Source organism: Argopecten irradians, chromosome 13 (genome assembly GCF_041381155.1).
Source record: "Argopecten irradians isolate NY chromosome 13, Ai_NY, whole genome shotgun sequence".
NCBI classification, from domain to species: Eukaryota; Metazoa; Mollusca; class Bivalvia; order Pectinida; family Pectinidae; genus Argopecten; species Argopecten irradians.
This window is the reverse complement of record NC_091146.1, coordinates 30872355-30892368: the sequence shown is the minus strand read 5'-3', so window position 1 is coordinate 30892368 and position 20014 is coordinate 30872355. Positions and strand designations below refer to the sequence as shown.

Below are 20014 nucleotides of genomic sequence, written 5' to 3'. Positions count from 1 at the left end.
ACTGATTGTGTGCTTATTATTTTTGTCATTTAATTCAATTTAATTCACAGGTGTTTTACTTTAATTATTAAGTGGTAGAATCTAATTTTCGTCTGCGATTGTGGTGGAATCTGTTTTTGGACTGAGACAGTGGTGGAATCTGTTTTTGGACTGCGATTGTGGTGGAATCTGTTTTTGGACTGAGATTGTGGTGGAATCTGTTTTTGGACTGAGATTGTGGTGGAATCTGTTTTTGGACTGAGATAGTGGTGGAATCTGTTTTTGGACTGAGATTGTGGTGGAATCTGTTTTTGGACTGAGATAATGGTGGAATCTGTTTTTGGTCTGAGATAGTGGTGGAATCTGTTTTTGGACTGAGATTGTGGTAGAATCTGTTTTTGTACTGAGATTGTGATGGAATCTGTTTTTGGTCTGAGATTGTGGTGGAATCTGTTTTTGGACTGAGATTGTGGTGGAATCTGTATTTGGACTGAGATTGTGATGGAATCTGTTTTTGGACTGAGATTGTGATGGAATCTGTTTTTGGTCTGAGATTGTGGTGGAATCTGTTTTTGGACTGAGATTGTGGTGGAATCTGTTTTTGGACTGAGATTGTGATGGAATCTGTTTTTGGACTGAGATTGTGGTGGAATCTGTTTTTGGACTGAGATTGTGGTGGAATCTGTTTTTGGACTGAGATTGTGATGGAATCTGTTTTTGGACTGAGATTGGTGTGGAATCTGTATTTGGACTGAGATTGTGATGGAATCTGTTTCTGTACTAAATACCTCTACACTCCAATCTACAATAAAAATAACTCAATATATTTAGTGGAGAAAACAGCCTTGAACTACAGTCAACTGTGTAACAGTCAAATCTCTAGTTAATTGTTGATTTTATAAAGTACAATTACTGGTTGATTTTACTGTCTGTATGCTATTTTAACACATGCGTCCATTACACAGAATGACATATTCATCGAGCGAGGCTGCTAGATTTTTCTCTATTTCATCATTGGATTTTTCTTCAATTTCTAATTATTTTGATCTTGTCAAAGATTTTTGTCAGTTGTATGATATTTTGAAACCATTTTGTAAAGTGAAATCATGTTTTGTACTGGTGGGTACACACCTTGAAAAATTCTCAATATCCATACGGTGTTTTCTATATATGTGCTGTCGACTTTTGCTGATTTCGCAAACTTATTTTTAATAAGTTCATCAGCTGTTGCTGATTAAAAATGTTTTCTTTGTATCAACACTTTTCATTTCCTCTACAGGGAAAATATTTTTCTTTGTAATCAGATGATATTTCTGGGTTATATGTACAAGGCCCCGTGGGTGGGGACTGAAGGGATACTTGGAGGAGGTAGTACATCAGTCATTTCGTGATTATTACAAAGCACTACTTCCATTTCTTTGTAATCAGATGATATTTTCTGGGTTATATGTACAAGGCCCCGTGGGTGGGGACTGAAGGGATACCGAGAGGGGGTAGTTCATCAGCCATTTCATGATTATTACACAACACTACTTCCATTTCTTTGATACATTCATTGCAATTGCCAGATGCTAAAATACCAGTTAATATCTCTGATTAAATCATCACTCAATATCTCTAATTGACTGGAAAATCGAAACGGTATCACAATGTTTCCTATGGAGAAGGTTGTACCTTTAGCACTATCTCTATCTGTGAATTCAGTGTTGACACAAGACAAAAAACCAGTCACAAAGACACAGCTGATCAAGAACTTTACCATTGGGACTACTACAGGTAGTCAGGAGGGTCAGGAGGGGCGGGGCCCAATAGGGGTAATAGAGGTAAATCCTATAAATCGCTACTTGTCCTAGAGTTTTGCTTGGATTGTGACCAAATTTGGCCATAAACATCCTTGGGGGAAGGGGAAAAGAACTTGTATAAATTTTGGCTCTGACCCCCTGGGGGCAGGAAGGTTGGGCCCAATAGGGGATTTAGAGGTTAATATTAAAATTCCTTCAGAAAAGAAACAATTAACCTGTATTCAGATCATTACTTGGCATAACAAACCAGGTGAGCGATACAGGCCCTCTGGGCCTCTTGTTTAACCTCGCTATCAAAAATTGTTTCTTCATATTTAAGCACATAGCTATGTCTTGTTCAACATCGATAGTTAACTTGAAATTTAATTTCGTGAAATTCGTTTTATTCGCATGACCAATACACGCATATTTTAATACTTACATTTGTACTTTGTAGATATGTACAACATGAGTTTTAATTTCTAAATGATAGACAGCAGTAGTTAGCTCTTACATATAATTAATATATAGGTGTGATTGGTAGTCCTTGTAAGTTACTTTGTTTAATTGGCCTTTTCATAAAGTACCTGGTCAATGTTGTCTTCGGAAACTCCTAAAACACTGACCACTGGTCAGTACATTGCAGTTACTTGATCGAGGCCATGAACTTCATCTCCTACGTACATCACATAGACTATAATATGTCAGAAACTATATAACCACCTGAAAGTCACTTGGTGGTAGTTACGATATTAGAGTATTGTAAACTATAACACTTGGTGATTTTGCCTGACGTGGTTGCTAATGTAGTAGAATGTTAGACAAAGTAACCACTTGACTACAAGGTTGGCTACGGAAGATGACATTTACTTAACAATAATAATGAGTTGTGTTTTGTCCTACAACAGGAAGATAAGTTTTGGCTTCGCTCAGGGAAATAATTTGTACTGAGTGTTTGGCCAGATTTAAGATAACTTTTCAATCTCATTAAAATACATATCCTTATAACCACTCCGTTCAATAGAGGATCTGACAACATCCCATGAAGAATCATGTATCATGTATGTTCTGCACGTTGCTGTATCAATTGACAACGCCATTTCGTCCCAACATAGTATACGATTAATTTTGTTGTGGTCTTTGGGCGAGATGACTACGTACACGGAAATAATTCTGACAGATTTTCAAGCTATTTCGTCCCCTGAAATCCACTGTCAAAATTTTGCTAGCAGCAATTTGATTGGCCATTTCCAAAGGTCACCTAGACATGGGCCTTAATGGGATTTTCTCAGATCCTCTTATCCAACATAGTGATAATAAGGATCTGTATTTTAATCAGATTGGGTAACTTTTTACCCAGGAATGTTTGCATTTGTATTTTATTCCGAGTCAAAATAATTTGTGTTTATGTCCTGGACCAGTAACATGAAGCTTCCAGTGGTATGTCTTGGTCTAGACAAAGATGATTTGTGTTTATGTCCTGGACCAGTAACATGAAGCTTCCAGTGGTATGTCTTGGTCTAGACAAAGATGATTTGTGTTTATGTCCTGGACCAGTAACATGAAGCTTCCAGTGGTATGTCTTGGTCTAGACAAAGATGATTTGTGTTTATGTGCTGAACATTATGCCTGGACCAGTAACATGAAGCTTCCAGTGGTATGTCTTGGTCTAGACAAAGATGATTTGTGTTTATGTCCTGGACCAGTAACATGAAGCTTCCAGTGGTATGTCTTGGTCTAGACAAAGATGATTTGTGTTTATGTGCTGGACCAGTAACATGAAGCTTCCAGTGGTATGTCTTGGTCTAGACAAAGATGATTTGTGTTTATGTCCTGGACCAGTAACATGAAGCTTCCAGTGGTATGTCTTGGTCTAGACAAAGATGATTTGTGTTTATGTCCTGGACCAGTAACATGAAGCTTCCAGTGGTATGTCTTGGTCTAGACAAAGATGATTTGTGTTTATGTGCTGGACCAGTAACATGAAGCTTCCAGTGGTATGTCTTGGTCTAGACAAAGATGATTTGTGTTTATGTCCTGGACCAGTCCTGGACCAGTAACATGAAGCTTCCAGTGGTATGTCTTGGTCTAGACAAAGATGATTTGTGTTTATGTCCTGGACCAGTAACATGAAGCTTCTAGTGGTATGTCTTGGTCTAGACAAAGATGTTTGTGTTTATGTCCTGGACCAGTAACATGAAGCTTCCAGTGGTATGTCTTGGTCTAGACAAAGATGATTTGTGTTTATGTCCTGGACCAGTAACATGAAGCTTCCAGTGGTATGTCTTGGTCTAGACAAAGATGATTTGTGTTTATGTCTGGACCAGTAACATGAAGCTTCAGTGGTATGTCTTGGTCTAGACAAAGATGATTTGTGTTTATGTCTGGACCAGTAACATGAAGCTTCCAGTGGTATGTCTTGGTCTAGACAAAGATGATTTGTGTTTATGTCTGGACCAGTAACATGAAGCTTCCAGTGGTATGTCTTGGTCTAGACAAAGATGATTTGTGTTTATGTCCTGGACCAGTAACATGAAGCTTCCAGTGGTATGTCTTGGTCTAGACAAAGATGATTTGTGTTTATGTGCTGGACCAGTAACATGAAGCTTCCAGTGGTATGTCTTGGTCTAGACAAAGATGATTTGTGTTTATGTGCTGGACCAGTAACATGAAGCTTCCAGTGGTATGTCTTGGTCTAGACAAAGATGATTTGTGTTTATGTCCTGGACCAGTAACATGAAGCTTCCAGTGGTATGTCTTGGTCTAGACAAAGATGATTTGTGTTTATGTCCTTGACCAGTAACATGAAGCTTCCAGTGGTATGTCTTGGTCTAGACAAAGATGATTTGTGTTTATGTCCTGGACCAGTAACATGAAGCTTCCAGTGGTATGTCTTGGTCTAGACAAAGATGATTTGTGTTTATGTCCTGGACCAGTAACATGAAGCTTCCAGTGGTATGTCTTGGTCTAGACAAAGATGATTTGTGTTTATGTCCTGGACCAGTAACATGAAGCTTCCAGTGGTGGTATGTCTTGGTCTAGACAAAGATGATTTGTGTGTTTATGTCCTGGACCAGTAACATGAAGCTTCCAGTGGTATGTCTTGGTCTAGACAAAGATGATTTGTGTTTATGTCCTGGACCAGTAACATGAAGCTTCTAGTGGTATGTCTTGGTCTAGACAAAGATGATTTGTGTTTATGTCCTGGACCAGTAACATGAAGCTTCCAGTGGTATGTCTTGGTCTAGACAAAGATGATTTGTGTTCCTGTTCCGGAATGAAAATATTTTTCTTTGAGTCTGTCGTTTATTTCTGCATTTCTCATAACCAGAAATGTAATATTATTTTTACGGTGTTTGTTCCTGTGTAAGGTATTTTACAGTAAGTAATTAACTTAGTTCTTTTGTCTGGGTGAGGAAGATCAATAAATAAATGCTTTACCCTGGGCTAGAGGAATCGCTTTAATCTTTTATTCTGACGTTGAGTGTTATCTTACTTCTGTTTTGCCCAAGCAAAAAAAAAATTTGTTTGTTTTACTTTCTGTGTCATGTGCATTTATGAGCGGCGTTTTGTTTTTTTTAATTAGAATTTTAGAAAGGCCATACAAACTTTCTATGCTCGAAAGAATGGAGTGCCAATGAAAGAAAATGTAAAATAATAAACAAGATATATTTACATTTCTTCAACATCACCGTGATAATATCCTGTTTTGAAAATACTTCTGTGGATTTGAAAAAGTGATTATCAAACATTTATTACTTTATTGTAGATTCATCTACTTTTGTAACACGTTCAAGTTTAGGACACATATAACAACCGAATACGTCGCAGCATTTGTTATTAACGAGGCTTAAAGCTGACAATGTCATCTAAATACCATTCTTGTGGAACAAACATAATTATTCACAGTCCTCTGAATGGCTAAGAGGTTGTATAGTAGATCTTTTATTATCAACTTTAAGAAACACATGAGCTTATATTATAAATGCTCATAAAAGACCCCGATTCTATCTAGAACTGTTCAATGGATAATTAGGCATTGATACTCATGTAGGTAGAGAATAATTCAAACCAGGACATATTATCAGTGACACATCAGACAATACATCCCAGGTAAACTGTGGGTATTTAAATATCTCGGTATACATGTAAAATATTACCCTGGCCGACCTACTACACAATATATACCTGCTATACAACTACATTATATTACAAGACTTTGTGCATGTAAACTGACTGTCATACAAGACACACATAGCCGAATATTTACATTGCCACTGCACAGTTACTACTAAACCCAATGTATGATAATTTCCAGTATTTACATTACCACTACACAGTACCTACTGTTACTACTAAACCCAATGTATGATAATTTCCAGTATTTACATTACCACTACACAGTACCTATATGTTACTACTAAACCCAATGTATGATAATTTCCAGTATTTACATTACCACTACACAGTACCTACATGTTACTACTAAACCCAATGTATGATAATTTCCAGTATTTACATTACCACTACACAGTACCTATATGTTACTACTAAACCCAATGTATGATAATTTCCAGTATTTACATTACCACTACACAGTACCTATATGTTACTACTAAACCCAATGTATGATAATTTCCAGTATTTACATTACCACTACACAGTACAGTTACTACTAAACCCAATGTATGATAATTTCCAGTATTTACATTACCACTACACAGTACCTATATGTTACTACTAAACCCAATGTATGATAATTTCCAGTATTTACATTACCACTACACAGTACCTATATGTTACTACTAAACCCAATGTATGATAATTTCCAGTATTTACATTACCACTGCACAGTACCTACATATGTTACTACTAAACCCAATGTATGATAATTTCCAGTATTTACATTACCACTACACAGTACCTATATGTTACTACTAAACCCAATGTATGATAATTTCAAGTATTTACATTACCACTACACAGTTACTACTGAACCCAATGTATGATAATTTCCAATATTTACATTACCACTACACAGTACATATATGTTACTACTAAACCCAATGTATGATAATTTCCAGTATTTACATTACCACTACACAGTTACTACTAAACCCAATGTATGATAATTTCCAGTATTTACATTACCACTACACAGTACCTACATGTTACTACTAAACCCAATGTATGATAATTTCCAGTATTTACATTACCACTACACAGTACCTATATGTTACTACTAAACCCAATGTATGATAATTTCCAGTATTTACATTACCACTACAATGTATGATAATTTCCAGTATTTACATTACCACTACACAGTTACTACTAAACCCAATGTATGATAATTTCCAGTATTTACATTACCACTACACAGTACCTATATGTTACTACTAAACCCAATGTATGATAATTTCCAGTATTTACATTACCACTACACAGTACCTATATGTTACTACTAAACCCAATGTATGATAATTTCCAGTATTTACATTACCACTACACAGTACCTATATGTTACTACTAAACCCAATGTATGATAATTTCCAGTATTTACATTACCACTACACAGTACCTATATGTTACTACTAAACCCAATGTATGATAATTTCCAATATTTACATTACCACTACACAGTACCTATATGTTACTACTAAACCCAATGTATGATAATTTCCAGTATTTACATTACCACTACACAGTACCTATATGTTACTACTAAACCCAATGTATGATAATTTCCAGTATTTACATTACCACTACACAGTACCTATATGTTACTACTAAACCCAATGTATGATAATTTCCAGTATTTACATTACCACTACACAGTACCTATATGTTACTACTAAACCCAATGTATGATAATTTCCAGTATTTACATTACCACTACACAGTACCTATATGTTACTACTAAACCCAATGTATGATAATTTCCAGTATTTACATTACCACTACACAGTACCTATATGTTACTACTAAACCCAATGTATGATAATTTCCAGTATTTACATTACCACTACACAGTACCTATATGTTACTACTAAACCCAATGTATGATAATTTCCAGTATTTACATTACCACTACACAGTACCTACATGTTACTACTGAACCCAATGTATGATAATTTCCAATATTTACATTACCACTACACAGTTACTACTAAACCCAATGTATGATAATTTCCAGTATTTACATTACCACTACATGTATGTATGATAATTTCCAGTATTTACATTACCACTACACAGTACCTATATGTTACTACTAAACCCAATGTATGATAATTTCCAGTATTTACATTACCACTACACAGTACCTATATGTTACTACTAAACCCAATGTATGATAATTTCCAGTATTTACATTACCACTACACAGTACCTATATGTTACTACTAAACCCAATGTATGATAATTTCCAATATTTACATTACCACTACACAGTTACTACTAAACCGAGTGTTACTACTAAACCCAATGTATGATAATTTCCAGTATTTACATTACCACTACACAGTACCTATATGTTACTACTAAACCCAATGTATGATAATTTCCAGTATTTACATTACATTACCACTACAACCCATGTATACCTATATATTACCATACACTACTATAACTAAAACCCAATGTATGATAATTTCCAGTATTTACATTACCACTACACAGTACCTATATGTTACTACTAAACCCAATGTATGATAATTTCCAATATTTACATTACCACTACACAGTACCTATATGTTACTACTAAACCCAATGTATGATAATTTCCAGTATTTACATTACCACTACACAGTACCTATATGTTACTACTAAACCCAATGTATGATAATTTCCAGTATTTACATTACCACTACACAGTACCACTACACATGTTACTACTAAACCCAATGTATGATAATTTCCAGTATTTACATTACCACTACACAGTACCTATATGTTACTACTAAACCCAATGTATGATAATTTCCAGTATTTACATTACCACTACACAGTACCTACATGTTACTACTAAACCCAATGTATGATAATTTCCAGTATTTACATTACCACTACACAGTACCTATATGTTACTACTAAACCCAATGTATGATAATTTCCAATATTTACATTACCACTACACAGTACCTATATGTTACTACTAACCCAATGTATGATAATTTCCAGTATTTACATTACCACTACACAGTACCTATATGTTACTACTAAACCCAATGTATGATAATTTCCAGTATTTACATTACCACTACACAGTACCTACATGTTACTACTAAACCCAATGTATGATAATTTCCAGTATTTACATTACCACTACACAGTACCTACATGTTACTACTAAACCCAATGTATGATAATTTCCAGTATTTACATTACCACTACACAGTACCTACATGTTACTACTAAACCCAATGTATGATAATTTCCAGTATTTACATTACCACTACACAGTACCTATATGTTACTACTAAACCCAATGTATGATAATTTCCAGTATTTACATTACCACTACACAGTACCTATATGTTACTACTAAACCCAATGTATGATAATTTCCAGTATTTACATTACCACTACACAGTACCTATATGTTACTACTAAACCCAATGTATGATAATTTCCAGTATTCACATTGACACTTAGGCTCTTGCATACTAGGTTTACGTCAGTGTCCGGGAAACATTTTTGCATGGAACTAATACTCTTGTACTGTCATTCAATGAAGTTTATTAAAATATTTCTTAACATTGATCAATATAAAATATACTCTATTTGAAATATTTCAAACGGATTGAAGCTAGTGTTGTGTATCTCGTTTATCTATAAGACTATTTCATCTAATGTTATTTTCTGTCGGTTGTCCATGGAAACATACTAAAAGCGGTTGGAATCCATTATTTCCTACCAAATCACATTTTTCTCTATACAAATTTATTTTCATACTTTATTTTGTATTTAACAACTTTGTTATAACGGCAGTGACTAATTACATATAAATATAAACATTGGTTGTCATATTTTGTTTACATTCACTGGTATTTAACATACATTCTACATTGGGTTTTCTAGCATATCTATCATGGCGCGTTAATGATATGCTAGAACACCCAATGGTCCATATGTGTTCTTGATTTATACAACTATAATTCAATTTTGCTTGTTACGAGCCTTTTCATTGGCTTAAAAATTTACTTAATCAGCCCATAAAGGAAAAAATGGCGTCGCCGTTTGTAACGTTGCTTCTAATTGGCTGAGATGTCGGCGTTATGATTTCATAGAAAAAAGAGTCCCAAAATGAATTTTGAGTATTGAAGAGATTTTCTTTAGTTAATTGAATTATAAGGATTAATTTGAATAATTTTTTTATGTTATGGAGATATAACACAAAAATCTGAGTGTACTCTCATCAATTCGCTGTTTATTTAGAGTACACTCAGATTTCCATAACATAAAAAAATATTTTCAAGCTATTCCTTAAATAACTGACAAAACGTGCTCACGTGTTTAAAGAACTATGTATGGTCTGCACCCTTTTTGGCCCCAAAATCTTGTCAAATTTTCAAAACTGTTATTTCGTATTTAAATTGTTGTATTTGACGTACATTCTTTAAACTTAAAATGAAGAATTGTTTTGAGAAAAATTGTTAAACTGCTGTATTTGGAGCAAAACATGCAGAATTGGGGAAATGCTCTTAAACATTTTTTTTTCTTAAAAACATTATTCCCGCTATGTTCAGATGACATTACAACATTAAATATGTACATTGGTATCAATTGGTACGTTCCCTTGGGTGGTCGTTATAGACAGGTTTCCCAATGCCCCTTGGGTGGTCGTTATAGACAGGTTCCCAATGTCCCCATGAGTGGTCGTTATAGACAGGTTTCCCACTGTTCCTTGTGTGGTCTTTATAGACAGGTTTCCCCATGTCCCCTTGGGTGGTCGTTATAGACAGGTTTCCCAATGCCCCTTGGGTGGTCATTTTAGACAGGTTCTCAATGTCCCCATGAGCGGTCGTTATAGACAGGTTTCCCACTGTTCCTTGTGTGGTCTTTATAGACAGGTTTCCCCATGTCCCCTTGGGTGGTCGTTATAGACAGGTTTCCCAATGTCCCCTTGAATGGTCGTTATAGACAGGTTTCCCAATGCCCCTTTGGTGGTCATTTTAGACAGGTTTCCCCATGTTCCCTTGGGTGGTCGTTATAGACAGGTTTCCCAATGTTCCTTAAGTGGTCATTATAGACAGGTTTTCCAACATGCCCTTGAATGGTCGTTATAGACAGGTTTCCCAATGTTCCCTTGGGTGGTCGTTATAGACAGGTTTCCGATGTTCCTTAAGTGGTCATTATAGACAGGTTTTCCAACGTGCCCTTGAATGGTCTTTTAGACAGGTTTCCCACTGTTCCTTGTGAGGTCTTTATAGACAGGTTTCCCACTGTTCCTTGTGTGGTCTTTATAGACAGGTTTCCCCATGTCCCTTGGGTGGTCATTATAGACAGGTTCCCCATGTCTACTTGAGTGGTCGGTAGAGAAAAGTCTCCCTATGTCCCTTAGGTGGCCATAAGGTTTCCCCGTGTCCCTTGGGTGTTCGATATAAACAGGTTTCCAATGCCCCTTGGATGGTCGTAATGGATAGGTTTTAGTTCTTAGTGCAGTCGTTATAGACGGGTTCCTTTTGCCCTTTGGGTGGTCGTTATATATATACAGGTTTCCCAAATGTCTCTTGGGTGGTCGTTATGGACAGGTTTCACATGGCTCTTGGGTGGTCATTATAGACAGGTTCCCCATGTCCCTTGTGTGGTCGTTATGGACAGGTTTCACATGGCCCTTTGATGGTCATTATAGACAGGTTTCCAATGTCCCTTGGGTGATTGTTATAGACAGGTTCCCTTTGCCCTTTGGGTGGTCGTTATAGACAGGTTTCACATGGCCCTTGGGTGGTCGTTATAGACAGGTTCCCCATGGCCCTTTGGTGGTCGTTATAGACAGGTTTCACATGTCCACTTGGTGGTCATTATAGACAGGTTTCCAATGTCCCTAAGGTTGTCGTTATAGACAGGTTTCACATGTCCCTTGTGTGGTCATTTTAGACAGGTTTCCAATGTCCCTTAGGTGGTCGTCATAGACAGGTTTATCTCTGTTCCTTGGATGGTCATTATAGACAGGTTTCCAATGCCCCTGGATGGTCATTATAGACAGGTTTCCAATGTGCCTTAGGTGGTCGTCATAGACAGGTTTCCCTCTGTTCCTTGTGTGGTCGTTATATACAATGATGGTAGGCTACTGTAATCCACCGTTATTTTGCGTCTACAATATTTCGCATATTAACTTTGTTATTTTCAATTGCACTATTTTTAATTTTCTTTTGTACTCAATGTTATAATTAAATTCTGTGTATGCTAATTGTAAATATGTCATTTAAAGGATATTTGTTTTTTCACATAATCAGCCTGATAACCAGAGATTTGGCCCATGTAACATGTTTTTGGATAATAATATTATAACCTGGAACGACTTTCATTGGCCAGAAATTCATTGTGACGTCATGACGTGACGTTGGTAAACAATGATGTGACATCATGATTCAATGACATCGTGACAAAATGGCGGCCTCTGCTGGATTTTTACAACACATTTCGACGTTGAGATTCTTCGAAATGTAGGTTGTTTTAGTAATGTGATGAAAATATTTGTGTTCATTTCATATGACTTGTTTGATGAAACTTCCTATGAAATGCAATGAACATTTAATATCCTATCTATATTGTTCTTTCTGTATTGTTTCATAATTTATGTTAATTATAAACATTTTCATTATACTTGTACAACAATCGTTGTAAATGACAGTTCCTAATTAAATGCTGTGTAATCAAATAGGATGTTATTTGTTATCTATTTCGTATTTGTATATTACAGAGTTATCTGCCCTTGCTGGGAGGTATTGCTTGTGATGTCGCGTGCTTGCGAGTATAATTACAAAACATCATACTTTTCAGAGAAAATGACATGAATTTCGCTCACAAAATAAAGACGTCATTATGGATACCTACCCACAAGGGAGATCACTCTGTGATATGCAAAGACGGAATATTTAGAAAATAAATATTTCAAAATAACCATTATTGACAATTTAGGAGGATAAACTGCTTTTCCTCCTGTCTGTGTTATATCCCTGGAAAATATCATAGCAAACCTGAGGGCAACAGATAATTTTGATCATTTGGTGTACATCAAATGAATCAAATAAATGCTACTGTGTGGCATTTGGTGATGCTTTCTCAGTATTCTTCAAAGAAAGTCTCCGTGATTGGTCAATGTCTTCTCTCCTGAACTGCCTTCAGTTTTACTATAAATAGTCCAGGGGTGGATATGACGTCAGTGATAGTAACCCCTTAAATATTGAGGATAGATCAATGTAATTTCAACCAATCCGATAAATTTAAAGGGCCACTACCTTTCTGAAACGGCTTTTAATTTTTAAAATAGGAATGTAAAACGAGATCAATAATTTTGTAGAGTCACAACTATATTACTACTGTATTAACTATACGTTTACTAGCACACTTATCATCACCTTCTGAACTGTTTAATAAGAATAAATAAAATGTTACTTTTCATAACGCGGGTCGTTTTATGTTTCCCGCCGTCGTCCTAAATGCCGCGCGGTAGTTGGCTATCACTGCGCCAGACGGCAAAACAGTGAAATAAATCTCCACTGTTATCGTATATTAGACAGGAAATCTTGCATATGTTTGGTGTTGTAACCTCATCTTAAGCCATCGATATATATTTTCTTATGTTATTATTTTTTTTAGGAAACCTTTAAATTTTGCTCCGGAAAGGTAGTGGGCCTTTAAATTTAGTTTTACTATAAATAGTCCAAGGGTGGATATGACGTCAGTGATAGTAACCCCTTGAATATTGAGGATAGATCAATGTAATTTCAACCAATCCGATAAATTTAAATTTGGTTTTATTAATTAAATGTCCTATTAACAGCCAGGGTCATTTAAGGACGTGCCAGGTTTGTAAGTGGAGGAAAGCCTGAGTACCATGGGGAAAAACCACCAACCACCAATAATTATTAATCACCAACCAGCTGCCAATACATCACATCTGCGCCATATAGGATTCGAATTCATAACCTAGAGATGGAGGGCTAAAAGTAATACGTCGAGACATCTGAACCACTCAACAACATCAATTTAAAAGTTTTACTTCGGGTATTTAGTAAATCCTAAAAGTAAAAAATTGCTCTTAATATTCATCATTACACTCAATTTCTTTTATGCTATCATTATCAATATTATGCTACCATGAGTATTCAAAAATAGAATTCATAGCATAAAAATAATGAAGAAGAAATATCTGTGAATCCTTTAATCAATTCATACATAAAATATAAATTTCAATACAAATCAGAGTACAAAATTTAAAGTATATATGCGATGAAAAGTTCCGGGACGTCAATGAGGAAGGTGAAGCCGTGAATTTTCCAGTTACCGTGAGGCTCGTCGTAAGTATACCTCTGTGAACATCTGTAACAAGATTATAAAAAATCAAAACAAAGAATATTTCATTTCATTTTCAATTTACCTAGGAATTTTTTTATACAAAACATCATATTGCACATCGGTGCTAGTAGAATACCGTAACACAGCTAATTATTTTTGTGAGTCAAAATTCTCATGATTTGGACAAAAAAAAAACAAGAAAAATTAAATTTAAACGATTTTAAAATTTTGTGATTTGAATGTAAGTGGTTGTAATGTTCCTGCACTTTAACTAGCCTGTCCAATAACATTCCTAACCAAATTACCCCTGAAGAATATTTGGTCTCTTCTGGTTCAAGATATAGAACAGCCCATAATGAAATTTCAGGGGAGAATAGCTTTATGATTCTGGTTGTTAATAGGGTCTACCAAAGAATGATCTACATATATGTCTGACAATAGAAAGAGGGATCTTTTCTTTGCTTTTCAAACTTCAACTATAAACTACATATGAAATTAAAGAAAGATCCCTTCAGTACTTCCTGAGAAATAGCTGTAACAAACATAAATCATCAAATCATAAATCATCAAAATCCAAGATGGTGGCCTGTCGGCCATCTTGTAGACTGAACCATAACCATCGGGGGCAGGAGGGGCGGGGCCCAATAGGGGAAATTGAAGTAAATCCTATAAATCGCTACTTGTTCTAAAGTTCTGCATGGATTGTAACCAAATTTGGCCACAAAAATCCTTGGGGGAGGGGAACAGAACTTGTATAATGTTTGGCTCTGACCACAGGCGCAGGAGGGGCGGGGCCCAAAAGGGGAAATAGAGGTAAATCCTTTAAATCGCTACTAGTCATAGTGTTCTGCATGGATTGTAACCAAATTTGGCCACAAACATCCTTGAGGTAAGGGGAACAGAACTTCTATAAATTTTGGCTCTGACCCCCTGGGGGTAGGAGGGGTGGGGCCCAATAGGGGAATTAATGGTAAATATTCAAATTCCTTCAGAAAAGAAACAATGAACCTGTATTCAGAACATTACTTGGCATTACAAACCAGGTGAGCGATACAGGCCCTCTGGGCCTCTTGTTAATAACAGAAGAATTACGAATCCATGTACCTTTGTTCTGAAGTTATTCAATCTCATATGAACACAGCGTGCGCTCGTTCACAAAGGATAATTAAGTCGAAGATGACCTCATCATTCAGCATGTTGAGTAATTCTGTGTTTATATATCTATACGGTTCAATATCATCTCTGCTATTGTCTGAAAATTAAAAAGAAATGTTACATATAAGTATTAACAGCCGTGGTCAAAGGAACCTCACCCATGTGTATATTAAAGCATTAAATTGCCTTCTTGTGGGATTCATGGTCCTATAATTCTCCCACGATAACGAAGTCTCAAGTGACCTATTCTAATCGCCTTTTGTCTGTCGTCGTCCGTCGTATGTCTGTAAACAATTTACATTTTCGCCTTCTTCTCCAAACCTGCTGAAGCAATTTCAATGAAATTTTACACAAACCTTCTAAGGCATAAGGCCAATCAAAATTGTGAATTATATGGCCCCCACCCCCCAGGGGGCTGTGGGAGGGGCCAAAAGGGGTAAAATTGAGTAAAATTTCAAAAATCTTCTTCTCTACTCACAGATGTGGTAGAATCAAACACTCTTCATAGATAGAAAGGTCTTAAGGTGTTTTATAAAAATTGTGAATTATATGACCCTGGGGTCTCTAGTTTCTCCTTGGGAAGGAGGTTAAGTTTACTATAGTTTATATTGGGAAAACACATTTTTGAGCATTATTTGGTCATTTGTAATAGGAAATGAGTCAAATGTTGTGAGAATTATCAGTATGAGATAGCATTTTAACATCATATCCATATTGGTCCAGGCCGATCCCGCTGGGGGCAGAGGGGCGGGGCCAAAAAAGGTCAAATAGGCTAAAACTTCAAAAATATTCTTCTAAAATTCTTGAAATGGTAGAATCAAATACACTTTATAGATGAAAAGGTCTTAAAGTTTGTTTTATAAAAAATGTAAATTATATGACCCTGGGGTCTCATGTTTCCCCTTGGGGAGGCCTAGGGGTCAAGTTTACTATAGTTTATATAGGAAAACACATTAATGATCATTTTTTGAAATGAGTCAAACTTGGTAAAAATTTTTAGCCTGAGATAGCATTTTAATATCATACCCACATTGGTCCTGGCCGACCCCCAGGGGGCAGAGGGGCGGGGATAAAAAAGGGTCAAATAGGATAAAACTTCAAAGATCTTCTGAAATTCTGGAAATAGTAGAATCAAATAATTATAGATGGAAAGGTCATAAGGTGTTTTATAAAAATTGTGAATTATATGACCTTGGGGTCTCACGTTACCCCCTGGTAAGGGGTCAAGTTTACTTTAGTTTATATAGGAAAAACATATTTGTGAACATTATTTGCCCAATTTTCATAGGAAATTAGTCAAACTTGATTAGAATTATTAGCCTAAGATATAGCATTTTAACATCCATATCCGTCCTCGATGACCTCCTGGGGGACCAGAGGGGCAGGATCAAACAGGGTCAAAATGATTAAAATTTCAAAAAATACCTTAAAGTTCACAGGTTTACTCTTCATAGTCTAAAAAGTCAAATTTATAAATCACTGACCAACTTCAAGGCCCAGCATATATAGTGTTTATATGTCTTTAATTTGTTTCATTATTTGTTTCATTATATATTCTAACTCAGGTGACCGTTGAAGCCCATGGGCCTCTTGTTTAGTAATTTACACCATTTTTTGTTTTTGTTTCTGAGAGTAAAAGAATCAAACACATATGGTGATAACTTACCATGTCAGCTCCCTCCATAAACTGTCCAGCAGAGAAACTCTTTTCTATTTTACCTAAAATGGGCTAAATGACATGACGGTTAAACATGTAACATCCAATTTCTCTTTATCTCGAACAGTGGCATTTGAGTGAATGACGTCACGAGTTTTGAAGTATTTCTAATGTCAAAAATTCGTCCTCGAATCGTCTCTCCATACATTCCTGATTGCAGTTGTCTTTTCATGTTACCCATCCTCGATATTCCAGGGGTTCCGATCACTTACGATCTCTACACCCCTGGACTATCTCATAGTGAAATTGAAGGCAGCTCAGCGGAAAACATTTGACCAATCACAGGCTAGCAAAGATTTCCTTTGAAGACTACAGAGAGAGCGACGCCTAACATCAAAGCCACACAGTCAACCACAGTGTACCGTTATACGGCTCTTTTGATGTACATCATATGACTAAATTACCTGTTCTATTCTGTTGCCTCCAGTTTTACTATGAGATAGTCCAGGGGTGTAGAGATCGTAAGTGATCGGAACCCCTGGAATATCGAGGATGCATGTTACCAGGAGAAGGCTTTCCACTGTGCCTTTTCGTGGATATGGAAAATCCGTGGGTCGTTAAGTAAAAGTTTTGAATACAAATAGTTTTCAGGATCAAATGATTGTTATAACCAGTCACGTTCACACTGCCAAACATCTTATCCTGATTTGACTGACATTGACTAGTTCTACGGTTTCGTAATGTGGATAAGCATCTTCGCTGTGCGTTTCTAGACAACTGTCGTGATAAAGAGCTGCCATATATCTTGAAAAACCTGCAGGTCGTTGTTGTTAAAACATTCCCATGTCGAGACATAGCTGTCACCTGCTCTTATCGGCGTTGACATTAAATACAAGATACGTTTGTGTGGTGGGGGCTAGATCCTATACCGTTGAGCCAGATTGCCGGGAAACGACGTTTTCGGAAGAAAATAAAGAGGAGTTCCGGATGGTGCGTTATAATAATAAAGAAGCCGAACTATTTCCGGATTTAACAGTCTGTTTATTTCTTACTTTATTTTTCGATGACATCGATAAATAAAACATTATATAATTCTATAAGTCTGAATTAGAAGATTTGTTTATAGTTTTCAAAATAATTTTATGGAAATGAAATAATTCAATTTTTTTTCTATAAAGATGTTTGATATTACTTTTATTTATCATTTTTGATTTGCATAAGAATTATTTAATTTTTTATATATCAATTAATTAAATGATTGTGACAGTGAACGAAAATTGTCCTTTCAAATGTCAATGTAATAATTATATTTTATGAATAAAAACATTTACATCTGTATAGTTGGTCATTTTTATTCTGCTGTCTGTGATTTGTTCGATTAAATGAAAAGAATTGATGTGTTTTTCACAACTTTACTTACTTCTTCTTGATGTTAGTATGTGTGTTTTGTTATTGAAAAAATATTAATCATCTGTTTTTGATATATGAAAATTACCATATTTTTTCGGCACTGTGTAACACCTTTTAAAGAATCCCAGTATATGGCAGAATATATACATTATATTACAATTTATATTATCTTAACCTCAATATTAGCACTCTGAATCATTTAGCTATAATTACTGACATTTCAATTGCTAAATGGTAGTCATGGGGAAACAATTAATATTTCGTGTATAAAGAACAAAATACACCAATTAAAGAAATAATAAAGTATGATTTAATTATATCTCAAGTAATTATTTTACAATAAATTAAGCAATACCGTTACATATCAAAATATACAATATAATTATACTGATACAAATTGTATATTATACAGTTCAATCTTTCAGCAAACAAATTCATAATTTGAGAGATTTGTTTATTCACTTTTTCATTTAAGTTACAAGGGTATGAAATTGTGTACAATTATCAAAATCCCTATCAAATGAATGAGATAATTAAATTTTTTAATTATAATTGCAGATCACCAAACAACCAGACAGCCTGATATATATGACAAATTGGGTTAATTTAATACAAAGACAAAAAGATCTGGCCCCGATTTATCGAAACAAATATTCAAGACTTAATTCGTCAAAACTTAAGTTTTCCTCCTTACCGGTATGTGAAAAATTCATAACTCCAGTCACTTTTTGATGAAGTTTGTTTCGAGAATTCAGGGCCTGATATAAATTGTTATGTATAATATATGAATGCATGTAACTATTATAACACCACAGTTTAGTAATATTTCAAATAGACAGAAATAAACAGTGCTTTATACATCCGTTAACAAAATACTACATTTGAATATACAAATAGTGAATTTACATATAATGATAATTGCAAGGTGCTCCTGATTATAACAGAATCTGTCATCCAGGTAAGCGAACCTATAGACTTTCACCACACAGCCCCATTCAACCCCAAAAGGTGGCCGGTAGGTCCTTAATGTATTAAGGATTACGGATTTTACTACTACCAAGGTTTGAAAATCCCACTTGTAGGTTGTAGTTTATGAGGAGGTGATCACAGGAGGTGGAGAGGGAAACAATATAATTAATAACAAAAGAGGCACCATGGGCCTTAACGGTCAATCTTGACTATTGGTACAATACAACATACTCGTGAAAAGATTTTAGCCTATTTGACCCCTGTGAATGAAGATCAAGGTCTTTTTTTTTAGAAAAAAAATATGGTAGCCCTTCATTCCAGCATGTCACATGCCCAATATCAGTTTCTCTTGGCCTCTTAATTATTCATGAAAAAATAGATGCCTTAATTTGCATCTATGAAGAATGTCCTTTCCGTTTATGAAGAATGTCCTTCCGTTTTTTTGTCTATATCGAACTTCATAAAAACCAAAGGATATTGAGAAAAAATGCCTAAGTACAACAATTAAATAATCAGCAAGGTTTCCATGGCCTCTGAA

The 20014-nt window shown here is 35.4% G+C and overlaps 1 protein-coding gene across 6 annotated transcripts in view; it reads right to left on the bottom strand.

Annotated features, from left to right (window-relative positions):
* The window catches only part of LOC138306450 (uncharacterized), a 158887-nt gene that overhangs the window by 29249 nt on the left and 109624 nt on the right, over window positions 1–20014 (bottom strand). For 3 of the 6 annotated variants that reach the window (XR_011205862.1, XR_011205859.1, XR_011205860.1), the window contains 2 exons: window positions 15390–15537; window positions 14137–14309 (listed from right to left, as the gene is read on the bottom strand). The exons of 2 other annotated variants lie outside the window; for them this stretch is intronic. The gene's annotated coding sequence lies outside the window, so the exon portion shown is untranslated. Of the gene's footprint in view, window positions 1–14136; window positions 14310–15389; window positions 15538–17106; window positions 18126–20014 lie in introns of those variants that run through there. One more of the 6 variants, XR_011205858.1, reaches the window with a different exon arrangement.